The sequence below is a fragment of the Rhinatrema bivittatum genome, chromosome 2 (assembly GCF_901001135.1).
Source record: "Rhinatrema bivittatum chromosome 2, aRhiBiv1.1, whole genome shotgun sequence".
In the NCBI taxonomy this organism is placed as follows: domain Eukaryota; kingdom Metazoa; phylum Chordata; class Amphibia; order Gymnophiona; family Rhinatrematidae; genus Rhinatrema; species Rhinatrema bivittatum.
In genome coordinates this window covers 284,426,501-284,450,874 of record NC_042616.1, presented here as the reverse complement: position 1 = coordinate 284,450,874, position 24,374 = coordinate 284,426,501, and the positions used below count along the sequence as shown (strand labels likewise).

General features: G+C 42.7%; 1 long non-coding RNA gene across 1 annotated transcript in view; it reads right to left on the bottom strand.

Moving 5' to 3' along the window:
* The window catches only part of LOC115084567, a 90,696-nt gene extending 70,106 nt beyond the window's left edge, over positions 1-20,590 (bottom strand). Inside the window, exon 1 of the long non-coding RNA XR_003854597.1 lies at positions 20,464-20,590. This is a non-coding gene — a long non-coding RNA (uncharacterized LOC115084567). The remainder of the gene's footprint in view (positions 1-20,463) is intronic.
* Between the last annotated feature and the right edge of the window lie 3,784 nt (positions 20,591-24,374).

The following is a 24,374-nucleotide window of genomic DNA, read 5'->3' as shown; positions in this document are numbered from 1 at the left end:
CAACATCTAATGCTCCTCTCTCATCACTGAATCAAAGATATTGATCAGATTTGTCTGATCTGATCTACTTCTGGTAAAGTCATGCTGCCTCAGATCTTGTAATGCATTGGATTATAGAACCTGCACTATCATCTGTTTTTGCAGCAAATCCATTGATATACTCACCACAGAGTTCAGACTAACAGGCCTCTAATTTCCAGCCTCCTCCTTAATTCCACTTTGTGAAGAGGAACCACATTCATGTGTCTCCAGTCCTCAGGATCTACTCCCGACTCTAAAAATGCTTTGTAAATGTCATCTAGTGGAACTGACAAAATGTCTCCAAGTTTTCTTAAAATCCTCTGATGTCAGGGAGTATTGCCTTGCTTTTGCATTATTTGAAAAAGTGTAAATAACCATCTTTTGTTTATCTGTTCCACCCCACTCATAATTTTATAATCTTCTCTCGTGTGCCCTCTCAGCCATCTTGCACAAGCTGAAGAGCCCTAGCCTGCATAGTTTATCATAGGAGAGATGTTCCATCCCCATTACCATTTTGTTGCCCTTCTCCGTACCTTTTCTAATTCTGCTCTGTATTTTTTTTTATTAGTAGGGATGACCGAAACTGCAGACTCAAGATGCAGTTGTACAATGGGTTGATGCAGAGTATTATGAAAGTCTCTATTTTATTCTTCTCTCCTTTTCAGATCATGCCTAGCATTCTTTTGGCTTTTTTGAACTCTACCTACACACTTAGCTGAGGATTTCAATGTATTGTTCAAAAGAACTCCAAGGTCCTACTCCTGGGTGGTATCTCCTAATACAGAATCCAGCATTGTGTACATGTACTGGGGATTATTTTTCCTTATGTGCATTACTTTGCATTTTTTAACATTAAATTTCATCTGCCGTTCAGATAATTAGCCCCATAGTCAGGGCCAGTGTTAGAGTGTCATGCACCCTAGGTGAACCTTACAGCCTGGCATTACCCCCCACCCCATTGGTCATACTCTCCTCACACACACACACACACAATTGAAAAATTTTGCATTTATAACAGATTTAACTTGAAAAATGATAAAGTACATATGTATATTATACTGTACATATGCACATTATATTTACTAGAGATGTGACGCGGACGAACCTTTCAGTTCGGAATTGATCATCGGCCCGCCATGGGAAATTTCGTTTTCCTGTGGTTTGGGCCAATTTTATTTCGGCTGCCCCCTGAAACGAATTACGAAACCTACCCCAACCCTTCAAATTTAATTAATTGCAACCTCCACCCTCCCGACCCCCCCCCCCCAAAAAAAAAACTTGCCGAAATTCCCTGGTGGTCCAGCGGGGGTCCCGGGAGCGATCTCCCTCTCTCGGACCATTGGCTGCCACTAATCAAAATGGCACGAATGGCCCTTTGCCCTTACTGTGTGACAGGGGCTATCGGTGTCATTGGCCGGCCTCTGTCACATGGTAGGAGCAATGGACGGCCGGCACAATCTTAAAAAATGGCGCGGGGGGGGGGGGGGGGGGAAATCGCCACTTCAGGAACCTTTAATATCTGTAAAAGATATTGTCTCCACATGTCACGTGGAGTCACCATAGGATCTTTAGGAAAGTTAAACGTAAATTTCTCCCTCTGATTTGTTTCATATTTTCCATACGATTCTCCAATATTGTATTTTCTTTAATAATGCTACTTTGAAGGTTTCTCATTTCTTTAATATCAATTTCAACCTTAGCAGATTTAATTGCTTGTGTTTTCATTTCTTCCTCAACTTTTCCAACTCTTTCCATAGTGTTATGTATGCGGCATTGTACTTACAAGTGTACTCAAATTTTCTCAGAGCCCATGTCATGCACATTCGGTCCTGTCAGTCATCTTAGATCCCCCTCCCGGCCCGCACCATTTTTTAAGATGTGTTAGAGGATCACATGCTGGCAGGCTGCCGGCGCACACAACTTGCGCCTGCCCAGAGGTAGGCGCAAAAGGTAAGACAAAAATCAGGGGGGGTTGGAGTGGAAGGTCAGGCTAGGGGGAAGGGAACGGAGGAAGGCAGCGTGGCTCAGCATTCACAAGGTGCACAATTGTGCACCCCCTTACATGCACTGACCCCCAATTTTATAACATGCACGCACCCTTTTAAAATCTACCCCAAAGATTCCACAGAGCAAGACTTATCCCAACTCTCTCTTGCAGGCACACCTAACCAGATATTCAGGATATCTATAATGAATATGCATGAGGTATATTTGCATACATTGGAGAGCCAGGATATGCAAATCGATTTCATGCATATTCATTGTACAATCCTGAAAACCCGACTGGCTAGGTGTGCCTTCAGGAGAGAGTTGGGAAACACTACTCTATGCCTCCTTTTCATATAGCACCACTCACCCTCCAATTTAATCTGCCCTTTCATGTTTTAATTTCTACCCTGGTATCACAGTATTCTTTTCTTATCTTACTTCTACTACATCTCTGAGATGCTTATTATGTCTATATCCTCATAAATGTTAGATATTCTAACTCACAAATTTAATTGTTTAGACTTCTGACATTCAAATTAAACATTCTTTAAAATGTCTTTTTTGTATTTCTTATTGTATTTGTATTCACAATTTGTTTATTAGCAGATGATGTAGGCAGTCAGGGAGCTTGGAGTCATTCATACCTATGCACTCTTTATTTAAATCTAAAATGGGCTACCTTCAGCCTTTCCTCACCCTCTCTATTGGGATAATTTATCTTCTCTGTTTTGCTAGTATCCTTTGAAGATACCTCTCTCTGAACCATGTGTTTCTGAATTACTATTAGTTTTCCTCCATGATCTCATTTAAATGCTGTTCTATTAACAATTAATAACTCTGGCCTCAGTCTTTCAGCATCATTTATAAGCATACCTCAGATGGGGTAGGAACAAATGGGACTCATGCCTGCCCCATGAAGAATAACAGAGATATAGATATAAAGTTTTGAAAGACAGATAATGCCTGAAGAAAAAACATATGTATAACGATAATGATGAAAAATGGATCAATTTGAAGCTATTTTGTTGCATTTTATGTACTATACTTGTAAGTTGGTATTTATATAATATGGTGTTGAAGATTGAAATATAAATATCCTGTCTAGAGTTTCTGATATATTTGTCTTGACTACATTATTATATGGAAGAAAGTTCATGAATTGCTATCCCATATTAATACTTCTGCAAACTGTGTATTTAGTTTACATATTTGTATTTTATCATATGCAATAAATGATCACATTTTTTGTATTGATGAATCCCTGATAAGTCCTGTCTTTCTGTCATTATTTGTCTGTCATGTGCAATTAAGTGGTAGATATATGTCCTATCATATTCTTCCTAACAACTAGGTTAAATGTAATTAAAGTGGGAATTATCCTTTGAACTAAAGTAATCAACCTGTCTTTCTTCTCTGTTGATTGGTTTCATTCAGTTACTTTTATTTCCATTTTAATAATTATTTTATCATTTCACATTAATGTGCTTCCCACAAATTAAATTAAATGCATCAAGGGACCTCAAAGCAAATTAGCTCTAAGGAACATTAGGCCTTAAAGATCCAAAACAAGATTGTGTTTCCACTTTGTAGGCTCTGCATAAATATAAATGAACTGCATAGCCAAAAGGCTGAAACTTCACAATTTATGATTTGCATTAGTTCTTCCCTAGGCAAAAACCTATCATAGGGAATAATAATTTTCTATGGAAGCTTTCCTAAGAACAAGAATACTATAAGTACAGTACAATAAAGTCAAATTCAAGGGGGCACTAGATGTCTTATGACTCTGGATACAACTTTGGGTAGGGTAAATTTATAACTCTCTGTACTGCAGTAATATCTGCATGTGCAGATGAACCTTGAAGTTACAGAGCCATCTCTAATTTCACCACCTTGCGTAAAGTTCTGGAAAAACAAATGTATAAATAGTTGCATGACTTTATAAGTAATAGCAATATTTTGCACCATTATCAATGTGTTTTCTGGAGGAACCACCATATGGAAATATTTCTTGTTTCTGTAATCGATTTTGGCATATGAACATTAAACTGGGAATACACAGTGTACGTTGACTTCATAGGAAAGAGAGGATACCAAGCAGTAAGATAAACACAGCACATAAAAGGAAAATAATGTTTTCATAGTTTATGGACAATACCTAGCAGTATGTTGGGTGGATATGCAGAGTTCAGGAGAAGGCTTGGCTAAATAGCCTAGTTTTGATTCTTTTTCAAAAAGAAGATTGCCAAGCATCTGAAAGCATGAAGGCGGGTGCAAGCTAACCTTGCTGCAGCTGGTGAAGGGGCAGATAAAAAGGGCCTGTTGCAAGTTTCCTCCTTCAGGTACATGTGGGCAGGAAATGTGATAAGTATGCTGGTGTGGTTTGATTCAAGCATTTGAATGCAAACAAAATACTTTAAATTTTGTCCTGCTTTCAGTGGGAGCCAATGGACCCTTTACAGGACAGACTTCCCATGTTTGCTGGACTTGGCCTCTGGCAAAAGCCTTGCTGCTGTATTTTGCAACATTTGGAGGCACTTGAGGCATTGCTGTAGAATACTGTTATATAGAAAACTACAATAGTGAATGCAGCTGGGGATCAGGGAGTGAATAATGGTGGCTGGATTGCATATGCTAGGGATGCACCAGAGTCAATTAACTGTGGCCTCTCCCTCTTCAGCAGAAGTCACATTTGGTATATGGAAGTTTAAATGAAAAAGGAGATATCGAGTTATCTCCAGTTTGTCTCCAGCGGACACCATCATTTTACAGGTGATGAAAGAAGAGAATGTCACAAGAGGCCTGGGCTCCAATCCCTAGGTCTTGGCCTGGCCTTGGCTTAGGCTGAGGCGTCAGGACCCAGCATCAGGGTCAAGCTTCGATATCAGACCTGGATCCGGGATAAGGCCCTGACATCAGGACCCGGCTTCCAGACTGGGCTTCAGTGTCCGGTCTGTGTCTTGTCCAAGGACCCAGCATCAGGACCTGGCCTCAGGCCTGCGCCTAGGCCTCAATGCTGGATCCCAGATGAAGCATGTAAGTTTGTTCAATTTTTGGTGTCTCGGCCAATGCCCCAGTGTCAAGCTCGGACCTAGTCCAAGGCCCCTTGTTTGGACCCCAGCCTATTCCCTAGGCAAGATCCCAACCGCGCCTGGGCTTTTATGTATGTGCTGCCTATGAAAAAAAAATGCTTGAGAGTAATTTATACTTGTGGAAATAAATATTTTCTAAAAGTAGACTGTCCAACACAGCTATAAAAGAGGAGTGTTTTTGAGTGTGTTGAATTACGTGGGCTGAGGGTGTTTGTCGGGGTATAAGGGTGCAGGCAGAGTTTTATGCCAGACATTTTATATAGAATTCAGATTTAATGAAATTAATCACAATAAGGAAGGTCTAAAAGAATTATATGAAATGAGTCCAAGACTTATAAAGAAACAAAGGAATGCCCTTTCAGAGGGCAATTTAATAATATCCTGCCTCATTTATGTATTGCCAAAGTGCATAAGATTTGCCAGGTTTCAAAGCAAAATAAAGCTCAGAAGTTCACTTTAAAAATTATCTCCAAGAATGTGCACAAACTCACCCAGGCAAAGTTACACCTGCTCTTTGCAGGGCCTTAACTTGTGCAGGTTAATTTACATGCATACATTTTAAAACAAAAAAAGTAAAAAAGGTGAATTTTCAAAGGGTTGCGCATGTGGAAAATCAGCACACACCCCCCTATAAATAGCATATACTTGTGTATATACTATTTTAAAAGCTCAAAATACACATGTAAAGGTGCTCCCACCAATACCAGGAGGAGCTGAGAGAAGCACTTGAGCTAGGAGTTTCTGCCTTTCAGGAATTCAGGGCTAGTACTAGAGATGCTGTGTGGATTTTTGCTAGAGGAGCAAAGGGAGCTTTTGTTTCATATTACCTAAGGGCCATCTGTCAGATAAAAGATCCCTCAGTCAACAGAGACACACTTCTGCTTCCGTACGCTCACAGACTGAATTGTGACTGAAGGAGAAGAGATTGTTTTTGGTTCTTTACTTGGGCCTGGGGGAAGATAGAGGCCGTCGTGGGAGCCTGAGAGGGAAAAATCCTTTTGGACCATGTTCAAGTATTATTTATTTATTTATTTATTTATTTATTTAAAATTTTTATATACCGGCATTCATGTTGCAAACACATCATGCCGGTTTACATATAACAGGGGTGTACAGTGAACAATTCAATAACCTATTTGTGTAGAAGGAAGCAGTTACAAATAACAAGGTAAAAGAACTGGGAGGAGAGAAGAAAAGGGAGAGAATAACATTAGGTATAGGTATTTACATTAGTAATAACATTTTTACATGTGGAAGTGGTAGAATCTGGCTGAATAGAATTAATCGGTGTCCAGGAAAGCTTTTTTAAACAGCCAGGTCTTAAGTCTCTTCCTGAAGGTTGGGAGGCTGGGCTCCTGTCTTAGGTCCGGTGGGATGGAGTTCCATAGAAGGGGGCCGGCTGTTGAAAAGGCCCGATCTCTCAAGGTAATGTGTTTGGTAGATCTGGCTGGGGGCACTTGAAGAGATCCTCTGAGTGTGTCTCTTGTTGGTCTGGAGGAGTTATAAATTTGGAATGGGAATTGTAAGTCGAGTGGGGTGTGTTGATGGATGGTTTTGTATATTATGGAAAGAGATTTGTAGAGGATTCTAAAGTGAACAGGCAACCAGTGGAGATCTTTTAGGATTGGAGATATATGGTCCCTCCTCCTGGAGTTTGTCAGTAATCTTGCTGCAGCGTTTTGTAACATCTGGAGGGGTCTAGTATAGGAGGAAGGTAGGCCCAGTAGGATAGAGTTACAGTAATCGATCTTAGAAAAAATGATAGCTTGTAGAATGGTTCTGAAGTCCTGAGTGTGGAAGAGTGGTCTAATTCTTTTCAGAACTTGGAGTTTGTGGAAACAGTCCTTGGTGGTTCTGTTGATGTAAGCTTTAAGGTTCATCCGGTTATCAATTAATACTCCTAGATCTCTCACCTGTGTAGTAGTTGGGATAGTTGGAGGATTAGAGATGGCATTGTTATCTGGGGAGATGAGAAGCAGTTCTGTTTTAGAGGAGTTTAAAACAGGGAAGAGAACTGTGAAAAACTGATTTTTTCTTTTTTTTTGTGTGATCAATAAGTCTTTTCTAGGGTTAGGGCCTGGATTGTGCTAGTTTATATATCTTTTCATATATTTTTCCAACTTTCTGGACTTTGAATGTTGGACTCTGAAATCCATTATTATTGTTTTCCTATTTTGGAACAATCTTGGTGTGGGATCCTGTTTTTGGCATGTCACTGCCCTTGTGCACCATAGCAAGAGCTGTTCCCCTGTGGAAAGAATTCTGGTATGCCGGGGCTGTAGTCAGGTTTTTTCAACCCTTGCAGTCCCTGAAGGTGATCTTTGGTGAAAGGGGGGGGGGGGGGGGGGTGTTAGGGGGTTTAAATACATTGAAAACAAAATGTTTGGTATTATAATAAGTTATTTGAACTTATTTTCTTACCTGTAATACTGTAAGGGCCTGACTTTTGTGCATTCATTCCCTTCTTCAACCAGTATATTAATCACTCTGTATAACAATTATATGCTCCTCTCTGCTATATTCCTCTATCTTATTTAACTTATTTTGATATGCCATACTTCTCATTTTAACAATTGCAGACACTGCAGACTAAACAAAACAACACAGGCTTATGCACATTAACATCTTGTTGTAAAATTGTGACTGTTGTGTACATAAAAGTGTACATACAATCTGATTTTACACATATCTTTAGAAGCACAAAACAGAGGCAATTCCAGGGGGCTGAGTAGGGAATTACCCACAGGAAGGATAACTTTAAAACCTGCACATGTCTATTTATGCATGTATATGACTGCACACAAATCCCTGTCGACTGAGGGATCGTTTATCTCACAGATGGCCCTTAGCTAATACAAAACAAAAGCTCCCTTTGCTCCTCTAGCAAAAAATCCACACAGCAACTGTACTAGCCCTGAATTCCTGAAAGGCTGAAACTCCTAACTGAAAAGTCTCTCTCATCCTTCCGGTTATGGTGGGAGCACCTTTATATTCTCACATTAAACACATCCACTTGGGGAGGGGGGGGGGAAGAAATTCTCTTTTATTCACCTTCTAGACACCCCCTCCCAGAACCCCTTACTGCTGGAAAATTATCCCAGCATATTTTTATTTATTTATTTTATTTTATTTAAGGTTTTTATATACCGGCAATCATGAGAACATATCTTGCTGGTTTACATGAAACGGGAGTGCATTAAATACATCAAACTAGAACTGAGGTGACCGAAGGTACAGTTACAATTAACAAGGGTAGCAAAACTTGGTGAAGAGGAAGAAATAGGAAAGAATAAAATGGTTAAACGATATACAAGTCAAATTACAAGTTATGTGCAAATGGCATGATTAATGGCTGGATGTTTTAGAGGAGTCCTTGGATTGTGTCATTAAATTGTGTCTGGGAAAGCTTGCTTGAATAACCAAGTCTTAAGTCTTTTCCTAAAAGTTAGGAGGCAGGGTTCTAGTCTGAGATCTGTGGGTAAGGAATTCCACAGAAGGGGGCCAGCTGTGGAGGTGGCGCAATCTCTTAGGGTAATGTGTCTAGTCGATTTCGCAGGGGGAACTTGGAGTGTGCCTCTATAAACATCTCTGGTAGGTCTTGTCGAGTTGTATACTTGGAGAGGGAATTGAAGATCGAGGGAAGTGCATTGATGTATAGTTTTGAAATGATACATATGGCTTTGTACATGATACGGAAGTATACGGGTAGCCAATGTAGCTCTTTCAGGATGGGTGACATGTGGTCTCTTTTTCTTGTGTCTGTTAGTAGTCGGGCTGCTGAATTTTGCACCATCTGTAATGGTTTGGAATAGGAAGAAGGCAGACCTAGCAATAGGGAATTGCAATAGTCTAATTTTGAAAAAAATATTAATGGTTTATCACTATATTCATGACAGCTTAAAAACTTTCTTTACCTCAATATTTTGTAAATTTTTAGAAGGACAGAGTGGTAGCTCTGAGAATTTCCCATCCTGTACATGAGTAAAAATATCACGTGGGGATCAGCAGCAGGTGCACACTTCCCTGCAGGAAACGTGGGTGGGCTCGGGCAACAAGGGCTGCATTTCCAGAGCTAGGTGCCTTGTTCCGCTGGTATCCACAGAAAGGCAAGTGAGAATCTCTGTCAGTATTGTTTCCTGTGGGCAGTTTTTAAAGGGAAAGAACACGCGGAGTTTGAAGGGTAACCACCTTTTGCAACAACCCAAAAGTTTTGAAAATTGCTCCTTTTAAAATGAATCTTAATAATCACAATAACACCATGTCAAACATGAATTAATGGAGTGGAAAAACAGTTTAAAGGTGTTCATATTTAGATACATATTTTTAAGTATTTGGATGTCTTTATACCCACTAATATTAATGATTTTTATTAACAAAACTTCTCAGATTTTACTCTGTTCCTTTGTTATTTTGATTTGGTATTTTCTTTCTGCTCTTTGGGCTTCCAGCTCAACTTTAGCCAGCTTCTGGTGAGCTACAGCCTCAAGAGCATAATTTTCAAGTACCGGGGATATTGTTTTTTTTATTCCTTATTTTACACCATCTTCCCCAACTCACTTATCCCAGTCTTTACAGTGAAAATCCTCTGTCAGTGGCCAAACCCTAGGACTTGCACCAGAGCCCTTGAATCATGAGCTGTGAGTCTGACCACAGGGATGGTAACATTTAAACAGGTGCGTTGGCGCACATGTGCGCCTGTTTGCCAACTTGCACCCAGGGACATGGCCATTTTATAACTTACGATATATATATCACAAACAATAAGCCCAGCTTCCAAAAACCGGAAGTACGCATACACAACAATAAGATAAGGTTTTTGGATCAATTTTTACATGCCATATATGAAAAACAATTGTCCTAAGATCAAAATTTTTGTAAGATCAAAATTTTTGTAGGACCGCTTGTCACAAAGAGCGACCGTTGCTCCCTGTGACAAGTTAAGGGCAAAGGCGATCGGCGCCATTTTGAAACCTCCAGCACCGGCACAATTGAAGGGATGGCTCCTGGACCCCCCGCTAGACCACCAGGTACATCTAAAAGGTTTTTTTTTTTTGGGGGGGGGGGGGGGGGGGGGGGAGGGTGGGAGAAGCAAAGGGGTAATTTGAAAAGGGTCGGGGTGGGTTTTTTTTTTTCGGTCCATCGGCGCCGGGGACCCCCCACCCCCACTGGGCCACCAGGTAATTTAACATTTTTTGGGGGGGGGGGCGGTGGGGTTTTGTTTATCTGCTCAGGCCTCACTAAAAATTTAACAATGTGAATTGGAATCGGAACGATTCCAATTCACAATCTCTAACGATCCGATTTTTCCCTCCCACCATCCGAACCTGATCGTTAAGACGATCGGGCACACGATTCACATCTCTAGTCACTTTACTTTATTATTAATGTCAAAATTTTCCGAAAATTCTATTGCCACGGGAGAATGAACCAATAGATTCAAACAAAGCCACAAAAGGCTTTTGTCTCTTTTGGCTTTTGTAGCTAAGTACTGCAATTTTTTGCAAATGATTGTTTTGAGACAAAAGCCTTTTGTGGCTTTGTTTGAATCTATTGGTTCATTCTCCCGTGGCAATAGAATTTTCGGAAAATTTTGACATTAATAAAGTAAAGTGACCTCTCCTATGCTGGGTCTGATTGCTATACAGATCCCTTTGGTAGCGGTCCTACAAAAATTTTGATCTTACAAAAATTTTGATCTTAGGACCATTGTTTTTCATATATGGCGTGTAAAAATTGAAAAATTGATCCAAAAACCTTATCTTATTGTTGTGTATGCATTTTATAACTTAAACATGTGTATTCACTAGAGATGTGAATCGTGTCCTCGATCGTCTTAATGATCGATTTCGGCTGGGAGGGGGAGGGAATCGTATTGTTGCCGTTTGTGTGTGTAAAGTATCGTCATAATAGTTAAAATCGTGAGCCGGCACACTAAAACCCCCTAAAACCCACCCCCGACCCTTTAAATTAAATCCCCCACCCTCCCGAACCCCCCCCCAAATGCATTAAATTACCTGGGAGTCCTCCGTAGCGGCGGTCCGTGGCTAAATCGGGGGAAGGGGGAGAACACGAAAACCAGCACACTCGATCGTGAGGTCTTCAGCCGGCGCCATTTTTCAAAATGGCCGCCGCAAAATGGCAGCGGCCATAGACGAAAACAATTCGACGCAAGAGGTCGTTCCGGACCCCCGCTGGACTTTTGGCAAGTCTTGTGGGGGTCAGGAGGCCCCCCCCCCCAAGCTGGCCAAAAGTTCCTGGGGGTCCAGCGGGGGTCAAGGAGCGATTTCCTGCCGCGAATCATTTTCCGTACGGAAAATGGCGCGGCAGGAGATCGACTGCAGGAGGTCGTTCAGCGAGGTCCGGAAATCTCGCGAGGGTTCCGGACCTCGCTGAACGACCTCCTGCAGTTGATCTCCTGCCGGCGCCATTTTCCATATGGAAAACGATTCGCGGCAGGAAATCGCTCCTTGACCCCCGCTGGACCCCCAGGAACTTTTGGCCAGCTTGGGGGGGGGCCTCCTGACCCCCACAAGACTTGCCAAAAGTCCAGCGGGGGTCCGGAACGACCTCTTGCGTCGAATCGTTTTCGTCTATGGCCGCCGCCATTTTGCGGCGGCCATTTTGAAAAATGGCGCCGGCTGAAGATCTCACGATCTAGTGTGCCGGTTTTCGTGCTCTCCCCCTTCCCCCGAGTTAGCCACGAACCGCCACTACAGAGGACTCCCAGGTAATTTAATGCATTTGGGGGGGGGGGTTCAGGAGGGTGGGGGATTTAAAGAGTCGGGGGTGGGTTTTAGGGGGTTTTAGTGTGCCGGTTTTCCTGCCCTCCCCCTTCCCCTGATTTACGATTTTTTTGACGATAAATCGGGGGAATTGGTATTGTATCGTGGCCCTAATGATTTTTGACGATTTAAAATATATCGGACGATATTTTAAATCGTCAAAAAACGATTCACATCCCTAGTATTCACACATGTTATAAAATAGGCTGAATGCACGCACATGTGCACACATTTAAGTGGGAGTGCACCTATGGGCATAAATTTTGCTTCTACTGTGTAAGTGAGGATTTAAAAAAAAAAAAAAAAAAAAGACACGCACTGATGCAATTACCAGTTTTTCCAATTCAGTCCCAATTCCATTGCAGAAGTAAAGTTACACAGCAAGTGACCCCAGGCACTTGTTCACATCATTATTTGCGTACTAGTTTCAATGTGAAATCCAGGAATGTCCATGTCCATGCCCATGTGCAAGTAGTGGTAGATACGTGCGTATGCTGGCGCCTTTTAAATCCACTCGTCACTCGCCAGCCCAACTTATGCATGTATCTCCCAGTTTTTGTGCGTGCTGGGCTTTTAAATTCCCTTATAAGTGTCACTATTGCATGATGACTAGGAATCGTTCCTCTTCATAATGCCCCACCACATCTTCTAGCTCACACGTGGGCTGTGACCACTGCCTCTGCAGCATTCTTTGTCCTATGTTTGGTGATTCTAGCAGAACAATTGTTAAAGGCTCACAGTACTGCTGACCTTTCAATATTTTAGCTAGACTCGAAAAGAAAGAGAGGGGGTGATATTCAGTAAGCCAGCTAGTGAATAAATTATCCTCCTCCAGTTACTAGATAACTTGTCCCTGATATTCAGTGGGATAAAAGAATATAGCCGGTTAAGTGGAGCTGCAGTTCTTTTTTTTGCTATTATTTTTAAAGAAGATCACAGATCTAGTGGCCTTATTACTGACCCCTACACACACACCTCTGAGCTCTAAATCCAGCAGCTCCCACAAACCCCTCAAACTCATAAAAATGTTAATAGTAATGACCAGGTGCCAGTCTTCCATCTCCCTCCCCAATCTGCCTACTCCCTGGTACTGTAAAACATACCCTCCTGTCCCCCCAATCACACTAACCCTCCTACCCTTTTGGTACCATAAAAATGAATGATCTTCAGCCCAGATCGCAGTAGCATGCCGATCCCAAGTGAGCTAGGTGGGAAGCATATGCTTCCAGTTTAGAGTGAATAGGAGAGTTACTCTGGAAGCCATGCTGTCCTGGAAGGTCACTTCTGCATGCAGAATACCGTCTTATGTGCAGAGGTCCCTTTAACAAATTACCCCCCAAAATGAGGATCTTGAATCCAAGTTTCATTTCACATCCAATACCAATCTTATATCATGACAAATTGCATGGGGCACCTTAAAGTAAGATGCACTAAATAAGGATAAACGTCTACAAGTTCAATAAAAATTCATTAGGCTAATTTATTGGATTAATGGCCTCTTTCGAGACTTTTTTCCTCTTTCACTGTAAAGTAGAATGCATTTAAAAAACTTGGCTTATCCACAAAGTTTTCTGGCAAACATGTCAATATGACCTTTTGACTGCAAAGAGCTTTCTAGATAATTGATGTACAAAACATACATCATATAGCTTAGCAAATTACAGCCTTACATTAAAGGCACCAGTAGTTCATCATATATATATATTTTTTTTTTATATTTCAGAATATTACAAAAGAGAGTTATCTTTACTAGAGGGTAGAATGACCATTCTAAATTGGATGCTTATCATTAGTGTTACTGCTGTATGGAAGTCTCAAAGTTAGATTTTTTTGTATCAGAGGCAGAGGCAAAGGAATCTGAAATGATTGTAAAGGGTCAAGCACACTTTTCCTGGGGATGTGTTGACAATTTTGTACTGCAATGATAATACTCATGCTAGTAAAAAAAAAAAAAAAAAAAAGTCTCAAAATTTTGGAATAGATTTAAGTTTCAAGAAAATTAAGGAACAAAGCTATACCAAACGCCCTCAATTTAATTTGTACAATTTTGAAACAGTAGGCCTGGGTGAGAATTGACTAGAACATAAAATGTCATTGGAACTGTCACAAAACATGTATAATTGACTCTTAGGACATGATTCATGTTTTAGAATTCATAGAATAATTTTATGTATTATTTTTTAAGCTGAAAATAAGACCTGGTCCAGGATATTCACTTCATACCCTCCTATCCTACTTTGCAAAAAAATACACCTCACACTCAAAATCTCCATTTTTGTCTTATTTAGAGCCAACCAATTATCTTGCAACCATCCTGAGGTATTGTCCAAGCATACATTGTTGGCATATTGCCTCTTGCAAATCATGTTCTACTGGACGCATAAACTGGATACTGTCAGAAAACATATAGCTCCTAAATAACATTGCCAGATATCCCAGATAACTTTAACTCTACCCAGCTATATAGCTGGCTAACTTAAGAAAAAAAGCTGTCATTTGATACTCTTTGTATAGAGGGATCCACCCTAAACATTGATAGCAAAAGGTTCCAGGATAAGGCGAATAGCAGTGGTGATAGAGGGCATACCTGCCATGTTCCACGACAAGGTATAAAATTGTGAGGCATAACTCCCATTCACCTTAACACACGCACCCATGTGATCATACAACTTTTGAATCCACTCAAAGAAGTAGCACTCAAAGTTCATTTTTCCCAAACTTTTGAAGAGGAATGACCAGTGCACCATGGCAAAAGCTTTCACTGCATCGAAAATTAAGAGCAACATAGAAATGTTCCCTCTTTTCTCCTACCACATAATTGGGCAGATTTTCAAAGGATTTATGCACGTAAGGGGGGGGCTATTTTCAAAAGGCCCGGCGGCACGCATAAGTCCCGGGGCTGGAGAGTGCAACCTACACCTGCCCGGAGGCAGGCGCAACTTATAAAATAAAGATTGGAGGGGGAGGGTTAGGTAGGGTTGGTGGGCAGAAGGAAAGTTCCCTCAGAGGCTGCTCCGGATTCTTTGCGCAGGCAGACCCCGGATTTTATAACATGCGCGCAGCTGCGAGCACGTTATAAAATCGGGCGTACATCTTAAAATCCGGCCCAATATCTACAGTTTTGCTAACATACTTATAATGCCTCTTTAAATGTATTGCACCAACACAATGGACACCGTCAAGGAGGTTTGCCTTTTTCTGTACGAGTTCAAACCTTTCACACTGAGTGATCGTGTTCTAAACTTAGTCATGCCCAATATTGCTTTTATGTATTTTGGGGTGTGGGAGATTGAGGCTATTGACCTGAAAAAATGTTTTTACTTATTTAACTGGCTATAGTCTGAATAAATCTGGCTAAGGTTTAAATTATCTGGGTACGCAGCACTGTGGCAGTCCTAAACTTAACCGGATAACTTTGCCAGATAACTTATCTGAATAAGTTTGGCCTGACCTGGAACGGTCCTAAGTTATCCAGATAAAAACTTTGTCCAGCTAACCTTTTCACCAGATAACTTGGGGGTATTTTATATCCCTCAGAGTTTGTCTGGCTAACTCCCAACTTAGCCGGATAAACCACATTCAATATGGACCTCATAATGATTAAGTATGGTATCTGTGAAATTGCAAACAAATTCTTACATGGAATTTTTTAAATTGAAGATTTTTGCTATAGAATTGATCTATTTTTCCCCTAAACTTCAAGAGTGAGTCCAATGCCCTGCTTAGACTATTTCAGTTTCTTCTTTCGTTTTTCCTTCTTATATATCAAATAAACTAAGAGTGACTCCATATTCCATACTTAGGTGAACTTTCAAAGAGTTCTGTGTGTAACAATCAGAACATATGCATGTAAATAGCAAATACTCATGTACATGCACTTACATGTGAATATTCTATGGACAATTCAATAACTTATGCTGTACAATTTTCAAGCAGACCCATAGATTTAACAGCTTGCTCGTGTGTTTTTATCGTGCTTTCATCTGCAGTAAGTGATCGTAAATGTCTTCAAGAGGAAATGCTGATTGGGTAGGGGGTCTGGGTGAAATGGGGGAAGTTCAGCTTGAAGAGCCAGGAAAAGATTGATGACCAGTAGATGGACTGGGTGAACAGATAGACTAATTGGTAAAACTAGTAATTTCATCACCGAATGCATGTTAGAACATCTCCCCACTTAGACTAAAAAAAAAGCCAACTTACAGGGGTAAATGTGCCTAATTTCTGTGTATAAAATCTACTCATGTATAACTTTAAAATTAGAAGTAGAAATATGCGGGTATCCAGCTAAGTAGCAGCTACTTAGCCAGATAAGTCTGAAGAGCGCTGTATAGCTGGTTATCTTACTTACAGGCCAATACAGTAAAACACGGCCGCGATTACCCCATTTCTAACCCGCTTTGTACCCACAATTTGGCCGCGTAAGTCCAACCCACGATTCACTATCACTTTTAACCCATCCTTACCGCTTCTTTAAATCAACGGGTAACCCTTTCCGTCCGCGGCATGTAAATGATATGTAAACGCTCTGATTAGCTATTCCCTTCCATACAGTAACGTGCGCCCCGACTATTGCCTTTTTAACCTGCAGTTTAGCCGCGTCTTTAACCTGCTAAATTACCGCCTACCCTTACCCCTTCGTTAGAGGCAGGGGTAAGGGTAGGCGGCAAACTTTCCCCCAGCCCCCGCTCACCTGCCCTGGCCGCGTCCATGGGTGCCGGTCTCACTTTCTCTTTCAGCATTCCTTCTCCCGCTTCAGCAGCCCGGGGCGGATCGGGAGCTCTCCGCGAGGCGCTCTCCGTGAGGTGTCTTCCAGCAGCCCCCGCCGGCGAAGATGCATGAATGCACGCCTGTACTTCCAATTTGGGTGCTCAAGGCACCTTCACTGCCTTCAGCGCCCAAATGGGACGTACAGGCGGTGCAAGCTATCATGCCAAAAAAATTGCACCGGCAGGCAACTGCCCAGGCCGGGAGGGGGGGGGGGGGTGCACGGGAGGGGGTGGGGCGGCGGCTCCCCTACCTTTCCTGCATGCGGGGCAGGTCCGGCTCACCTGCCTGCCTCCCTCCGTTCTGCCGCTCACTGCCTCCCCAGCGCCATCTTGCAGCTTGTGACATCATGCACGCCTGTTCATGCGCCCAACTTGACGGGCGCTCGTCAGCGAAAGCGTATGAATGTACGCCGTTATGTCACGTACGCCTGTTCATGCGCCTTCGCTACGGGCGTACGTTCATCCACCTTCGCTGGCGGGGGCTGGAAGCCGCTTTGCGATCCGCCCCGGGCTGCTTTCGCTCTCGCCGCCGGCTGCCCCCGGGCAGAGGGGAGAGAGGACTGGGGCTGCCCTGGAGACCGGCACCCATGGACGTGGCCAGGGCAGGTGAGCGGGAGCTGGGGGATGGGATTAGTCGTGATCCAAAGAGTGGCTTTCCCCTGTGCGTTGGATTTTAGGTTCTCTTTTGCTTAAATTTGGGATCCACTTCCTGGTACCTGTCATTTCAAATGTCATTTGAAATGACAGGTACCAGCGCACCCAGGATACTGTATAGGTGCTGTATAGCGCCTATACAGTAAAATGGATTGCGCTTCATGGACGCACATTGGACGCGGCTTGCATTTGCATGCCATTTAAATACAGTATCAAGCGGTAGGTGATCCGAACTGTGCATGCGGCAAACGCGGGTGCGCCCGGCACTAACACACCTCTTTCTACCGCATCTTACTGTATCGGCCCGCATATGGGATAAGTCTGAAAAACACTAATTAGATGGACAAGTGGTGCTTTTCAGACTTATGCTAAGTAGCAGCTTTGATGGATAAATCAGAACTTATCTGGATAAATGCTGCTACTTACCCAGATAATTCGGAACTTGTCTGGATAAGTAGAATAATGTATTTTGGTTCTCTCACTTTTTACAAGCACATGTATGTTCCCGTGTATATTTATGCATATTTTATAAACTCTGTACTTCATATACATGCAAGTTATAAAGTAACAGAATAGATTTGTGTGCGGCCATATAAATGGATATATGGGCACACACACACATCTGTTCGAAAGTTATATTCCCTTCGTGCTGGATCATCTAAATTTGCCATTTATGTTATATTTTGTAAGTAGACATGTTTTCATGATTATTTTCAAATGAGTAGTTATATTATTTATATATATTAGAGTGAAACTGAATACTGTGGTTGGCAGAATTTAACCTTGTCATAGAGGTTACCCCCTACGGACATGGGTAATATTAGTGCACAAGGCAGATTAACCCTGTTACAGTGCACAAATGACAATCAGTATTCTTCACTTCCATCCCGCAATCAAGAGTTCCTAAGTGCCAAATGCAGTCATTCAGCAGAGAAAATAATATTCTAATTTCTGCAAAAAAAGAGTACACTATGAAAAACAAGATAAAAAGAGCTGAGGTGTACTGTATTGAGTGGGTTTTATGGAAACTGATAGCCTTTACTTGTCTCTCTTTTTCAGCAGAACACAGTACCAGCCACTGACATCTAGAGATGCACATTAATTTTAAATAAATTAGACAATTTCAATGACTTTGTCTAATTCATGATGGTACAGAGCATTCAAAAATGAAAGAAATTTTTCCAAAATTTCAGAAAAATTTGTATTTCATGTTAGTGCATGCTAACACAAAATTTGAGAACCACGAAAAAAAAACCAATCCCCCGCAAAAAAAAATAAAAATTACCCTTGGGGGGCCCAAACCACAAAATGAAAAAAAAAAAAAAAACTATAAAAAGAAAACATCTCTACTGACATCTGCCACCAAGAGTTCTGCAACCTGCAATGTAACTAACATAAAACACTGCATAGATAACAGTATAAGTGGTATAATACTTACAGTTTATTAAGGAACTAGGTAATGGTCAAGCAAGTGAGATGTCATTTGCCTCATGCTGGCATATAAGCCATATAGTATCCTAGCAGTTTACTAAACAAAGCTAATGCTTAAAATGTTGCTCCCTGCAGGTTGATTTAAGCATCTGTAAGAATAATGCAGCATAGCAGTTCAGTTTCCAACATAAAAAATTGTTGGTGCAAAGAAATACATTAACTTTAATGTTTCTTTCAACTCCCATGCTAATAAATATGCTATGATATATGGCAGGATAACTTGCATCAACATTAGAGATGAAGACCTTGATTTACCCAAATTCTTTGTCACTAGAGGGATTATAGTTGAATCTTTTGCATTTAGCATCTGTCTTAAAAGGGAATGTTTACATTCTATTTAAGAAAAGTACATGTTCATCTTGACCTGAAACAGAGATATGCAAAGTCTAATCCATGGTTACTTAATAAACTGGTACATTGCAGCACTCCCATGCTGAGATTGAATTGAGCATGCTCCAGTAGACTTTCTTTCTGGAGAGTTCTTTGACTGGAGTGAAAGATAGAAGAAGTGCTGCCTGACCTCTGATAATATCATGTAGGCCTAGTTGAGCCAGTTCCCAATAGTTTTAATTATTGTTTGTACATTTTTTTTTTAAAGCTGTGCATGTGTAATTGTTATCTGCATTGAATAGGGAAAAGCAGACTAGAAATTGTTTCAATAATTGGCACCCCAAAGGACAGTATAGAAAAATAAAATTTGTCAAAATAAATAAAGAACACTTTTGAAAACTCCAGCATGGTTGTGTCAGCTAATTCACCTGCACTCCTCCTGATCTGGAGCTTTACACTCAAACCATCTACACAGAGTACCACAGTTGTGCACCAGAGGTACAAATTCAGTCACTATTCATATTCAGTCCGGATAGCAAAGGTAGCCACATTAACTTATCTATCTAACTTTGGAGGTATGTTCAATCATGCTAACTTTAGGATAGCTCTTTGGCAAGACCAGATTTAGACAGATCTCTGAATACTGGGGTTAGATGAATAGCTTATACAACTAACATAACTGCTCCCCTAAACACCCCTCCCCCCCTCACACACACACACACACACACACACACACACACACACACAGTGCCCTTAAGTTATCCAATTAAATTTTAGAGGAATAATAAGATCTCTAGCTAAAATTCAGCCAGGTAAGTGCCCAAATATTCATTTAGCTCAATAACTTTTGAATTATCCAGCTAAATGCCTCTGAATATTGTAGTAAAGCGCCAGCTGAAGAAGGTCCTATATTTCCGCTGCCTGCAGAACCACCTTTGGCAGGTAGTCCCACCCTGCAGGACTCAGCGTCAGCTCCACAACCGCCCACCCCAGCCTGGCCTCAGGGGCACCAACAGGGCTCAAACAAGTGCTCCTTGATTCCCCTGTGGCAGGTCCAGAGCAGCTCCCAGCAAATCAAGCACAAAAGAAGTTTGTATCCAAAACAGCCTTTTTTTTTCCAGTTCAAGATCAAAAACCACACAAAGTCCCCGGTGCTCTCAGTTCATTGGGGAAAAACTAATGTGCTGCACATTCCAGCCAGCAAAAACCACCCTGCTTGGCAGTAGCACAGCTGTCCCCCCAACTCCCTTCTGTTGTTCTGCAGGCCACTGTCCTCCCAGTCCTTAGAAAACACGAAAACAGGCAAAAAAAAAACAAAACCAAGTAATCCTTACTCACTCTATCTCCATGTCTGTATCAGCCATTTCCATAGCTTCCTGCCCCTCTGAAGAGCTGCATTCAACTTTTAACCCTCAGTGCCTCTCTCCTCAGCAATCATGGGTTCAGGTGTGTGTGCCTTCCCTGGGTGTCCTGCTCAGCTGCACCATCAACTCTCTCTCTCTCTCTCCCTCTCCCTCTTTGGTTTAGCTGAGGCTCAAAGATCCTGAGAAATGTAGTCTTCCCCCTGCTCCCCTGCAACTTCTGTTGTCTACATACGTCCTCTTCTGAGCGCGTGCACGGGAAGAGCGAGGCGTTCCCTCCCTTAGTTGGCCATGAGCCTTGGGGTCCCGCTTGGCAGATGGGAGCAACCCCGAAGCCTCCCTGCCAGGGTTACAGCTCCCCATCGCCTCCTCCCAGGCCCATGAAGACAGCCACCCCCTCTCAGAAGTGTCCTGGGAGTGAACCTGAGCAGTGGTAACCCCCCCCCCCCCTCCTCCTCCCCCCATGCTCTGAGCTCGGGAGCCAGGGACACTTCTGGACAGCCAGGTCACAATAGCATTCGGTGACATTTTTTTTTCAGGTCATTTTGTGCGACTCCTGCGGGATGCAGAGGCCGCAATGGAATTTTCATTTGTCGAGAGGGGGGCTATCAGCCTTCCTCCCGAAGTGTGTTGCGAGGGTCTGAAATATGACTTCTGTGTTGTTTAGCTCTTCTTCGGTCTCTTCCTGGGGTGATCCAGTCCGGGTTATTCTCCCCTGAGCCAGCCTGCACCTCATCACAATATGGCTCTCCATACTGTAAATGGTGAATCTCAGCAAGTGAGAACAGAATACCTGGAAGTGGTAGTGTTTAAGTACTAAGGTTAAGCAACAACTAACTAGTCTACTTGGGGTACAGAATTGATCAACTGTATAAACAACATGTACCTCCCCTGCCCCCACTGATGGCAAGATATTGTAATGTCATGTTTGTGTGTTGGAAAATAAACAAGTGAACTTCCCTGAAATGTACATGTATGAGAAATGCATCACTGACAGTGGGAAGGAGAACAACTGATGACCTCTCCCTCAGACTGAGAACTCTAGAAAGAAGATAAAGGGAGTGAGATTATGAAAGCAAGCACCATATTCGTTCCATTAACGCCCTCCATTCTGCCAAAACGCATGTCCACAAACACCTGGTTACTCAAATATGGGTGTATCTTTTATTTGCTTCCAGAAATGTTAAGCCCTGAATAGAGTTACTCCTGTCTGAGCCTGGCATGAATCAGGGCTGGAGTGTCTGACACAATGATGCATCTCCCATTACTGCCTATGGAACCACAGTACTCATTTAAAACACTTTTTGTTTTTCTTTTTGATGAAAGGAAACCTAGTTGGAATCAAAACTCAACTTTTGCTATATAAATTTATACACTAGCTGAACTTTCTTATGGAAAAGCAATCCATCATCATTCAAAATAGATTAGTAATCAGGAACCAAAATGATCAATATGGGTTTTCAATAAATGTTTATTTAGTATTATACTTTCTTTGGAGTGCCTGTTACTTTTCATATGGCATATGTTTGTTTTTTTCTTAATTCTTCCATTTTTCTCTGTTAGAGCCTCTGTTTATTATTACTGAAATGCCAAATCTTCAGTTTGATACATGAATTAAAATGTAACAAAATCCACAAGTAATATGAAAAATATGAAGATTTATTAATAGAAGAAATACAATTACATGTTTTGGCCAGTTTTCTGCAGGCTTTTTTCAGAGTCTTGGGTTGGGATGTAGCTGATGCAAATGTTCCGTATGGAATGTGCCTCTCCTGTATTGTGAGTTTCATGTCATGGAGAGTTGAACACCAAGGATAATTCTGTTTTATGAGACAGATGAGCTTCCCTTTTATCTGTAACCCTCTCCTTCCTGTCCAAAGTTGCCCTACACTGCAAAAGCAAGTGAAATTTCAAAACATTAATGTACATAAAATTGGCATCTAAGAGTGTAAGCAGCCTGTACTGTGTACATGCTGTTTTATAAACATAAAAAATAAGCAGGTTTTTAAGGTCTTACACTTACATTTACATGTGAAAGAAAGGCATAGTCTAGAACGGTCCAAGAAAGGGCCAAGAGCACAAGTTGCTATTTTATAAAAGACGCCCTCACTTACTTTTGTTCGCGCGACCAGCGCAAACAAGAGTACGTTTATTTTAATAGATACGCGCGTAGCTGCACGTATCTTTTAAAATCCGGGGTCGGCGCGCAAGGCTGAGCAAAATCAGCAGCCTGCGCACGCCGAGCCTCGCAGCCTGCCTCCGTTCCCTCCAAGCGGAGAGGCCTTGGAGGGAAATTTCCTTCCACCCTCCCCCCGCACCTTCCCCTCCCTTCCCCTACCTAACCCCCCCCCCCCCCCAGCCCTATCTAAACCTCCCCTACCTTTGGGCTAGATTTTAAAAGCCCTGCACGCGTAAATCCTGCCAGATTTATGCGCAGGGCCCTCGCACGCCAGCGTGCCTATTTTGCATAGGCCACCTGCGCACGCAAAGCCCCGGGACGTGCGTAAAAGGGGCGGGAGGGGGCATGTCCGGGGGCATGTCGGCAGTCCGGGGCATGGCAATGGTTCGGGGATGGGTGGGGGGCAGTCCCGAGTCCCCGGCACTGCAGCCTGTGCCGGGGGATGCCGAGGTGGCGTGGGCAAGTTACGCCTGCTTCAAGCAGGCGTAACTTGCACAACAAAAGGTAGGGGGGATTTAGGTAGGGCTGGGGGGTGGGGTAGATAGGGGAAGGGAGGGGAAGGTGGGGGGATGTGGAAGGAAAGTTCCCTCTCAGGCCACTCCGATTTCGGAGCGGCCTCGGAGGGAACGGAGGCAGGCGCGCGGTTCGGCGTGCGCAGGCTGCCAATTTTGCGCAGCCTTGCACGTGCTGACCCTGGATTTTATAAGATACACGTGGCTACGCGCTTATCTTATAAAATCCGGCGTACTTTTGTTGGCGCCGGTTGCGCCAACAAAAGTACGCGCGCGCGTACTGTTTTAAGATCTACCTCTTTGAAAAGTTACGTCTGCCTGAGGCAGGCGTAACTCGCACGCGCCGGTGGGCTGCTGGCGCGCCATCACCCGACCCAAGGGCTGGTCCAGAGGCCTTGGCCATGGCCCCGGAACACCTGCAGGCTGGCACCATGCCCCTGGAACGCCCCCGAATGTTGCGCCCTCCCCGACATGCCCCCGACACGCCCCCCTAGCAAAGCCCCAGGACTTACTCACATCCTGGGGCTTTCACGCGCCGCCAAACCTATTCAACATAGGCTCGGCACATGCAGGGGGAGCTTGGGCAGGTTTTCGGGGGGTACCCGCGTATCATACGCGCGTACCCCCTTGAAAATCTGCCCAATTGAGTTCTGCACATAAGCAGGGTTTAATGTGAGTGAGTCAACATTTTTTTGTGTGTGTAAAATATACACTTGTATGTTTTTTTTTTTTAAATAAGTAGAGAAATTATGCACTTTAAATCTTCTGTAGATATTCACACATTATGAAACGTACACATGTATGTTACGGGATACACATATGTGTATTTTATAATCTGCGCATACCCGATAATAGGTAGGTTATAATATACCGTATTAGATCTCCGCCTGGCCATATATGCAGGTATGTGGGGCCACACGGCGTTTTTTGAAAGTTACCAATCCTGCTTTCAGTACTGAAACAAGTAGGCATGGATTGCTGAATTGGTTGTTCCTTCCTAATATGCAGAGCTGCAAAGAAAGAGGCCAATGCAATAAAGGCATGTAGAAAGCTCTCTTAATGCGCGCATGGCCCCACAAAGGGGGCCACCATGCAATATTCAAATTAAGGGGTCACATTAGCAAGGATGCGCTAGGGTCACTTGCGACCCTTAGTGCATCCTTGCTAATGCGAACCCCAAACGTTTTTCGTGACCGC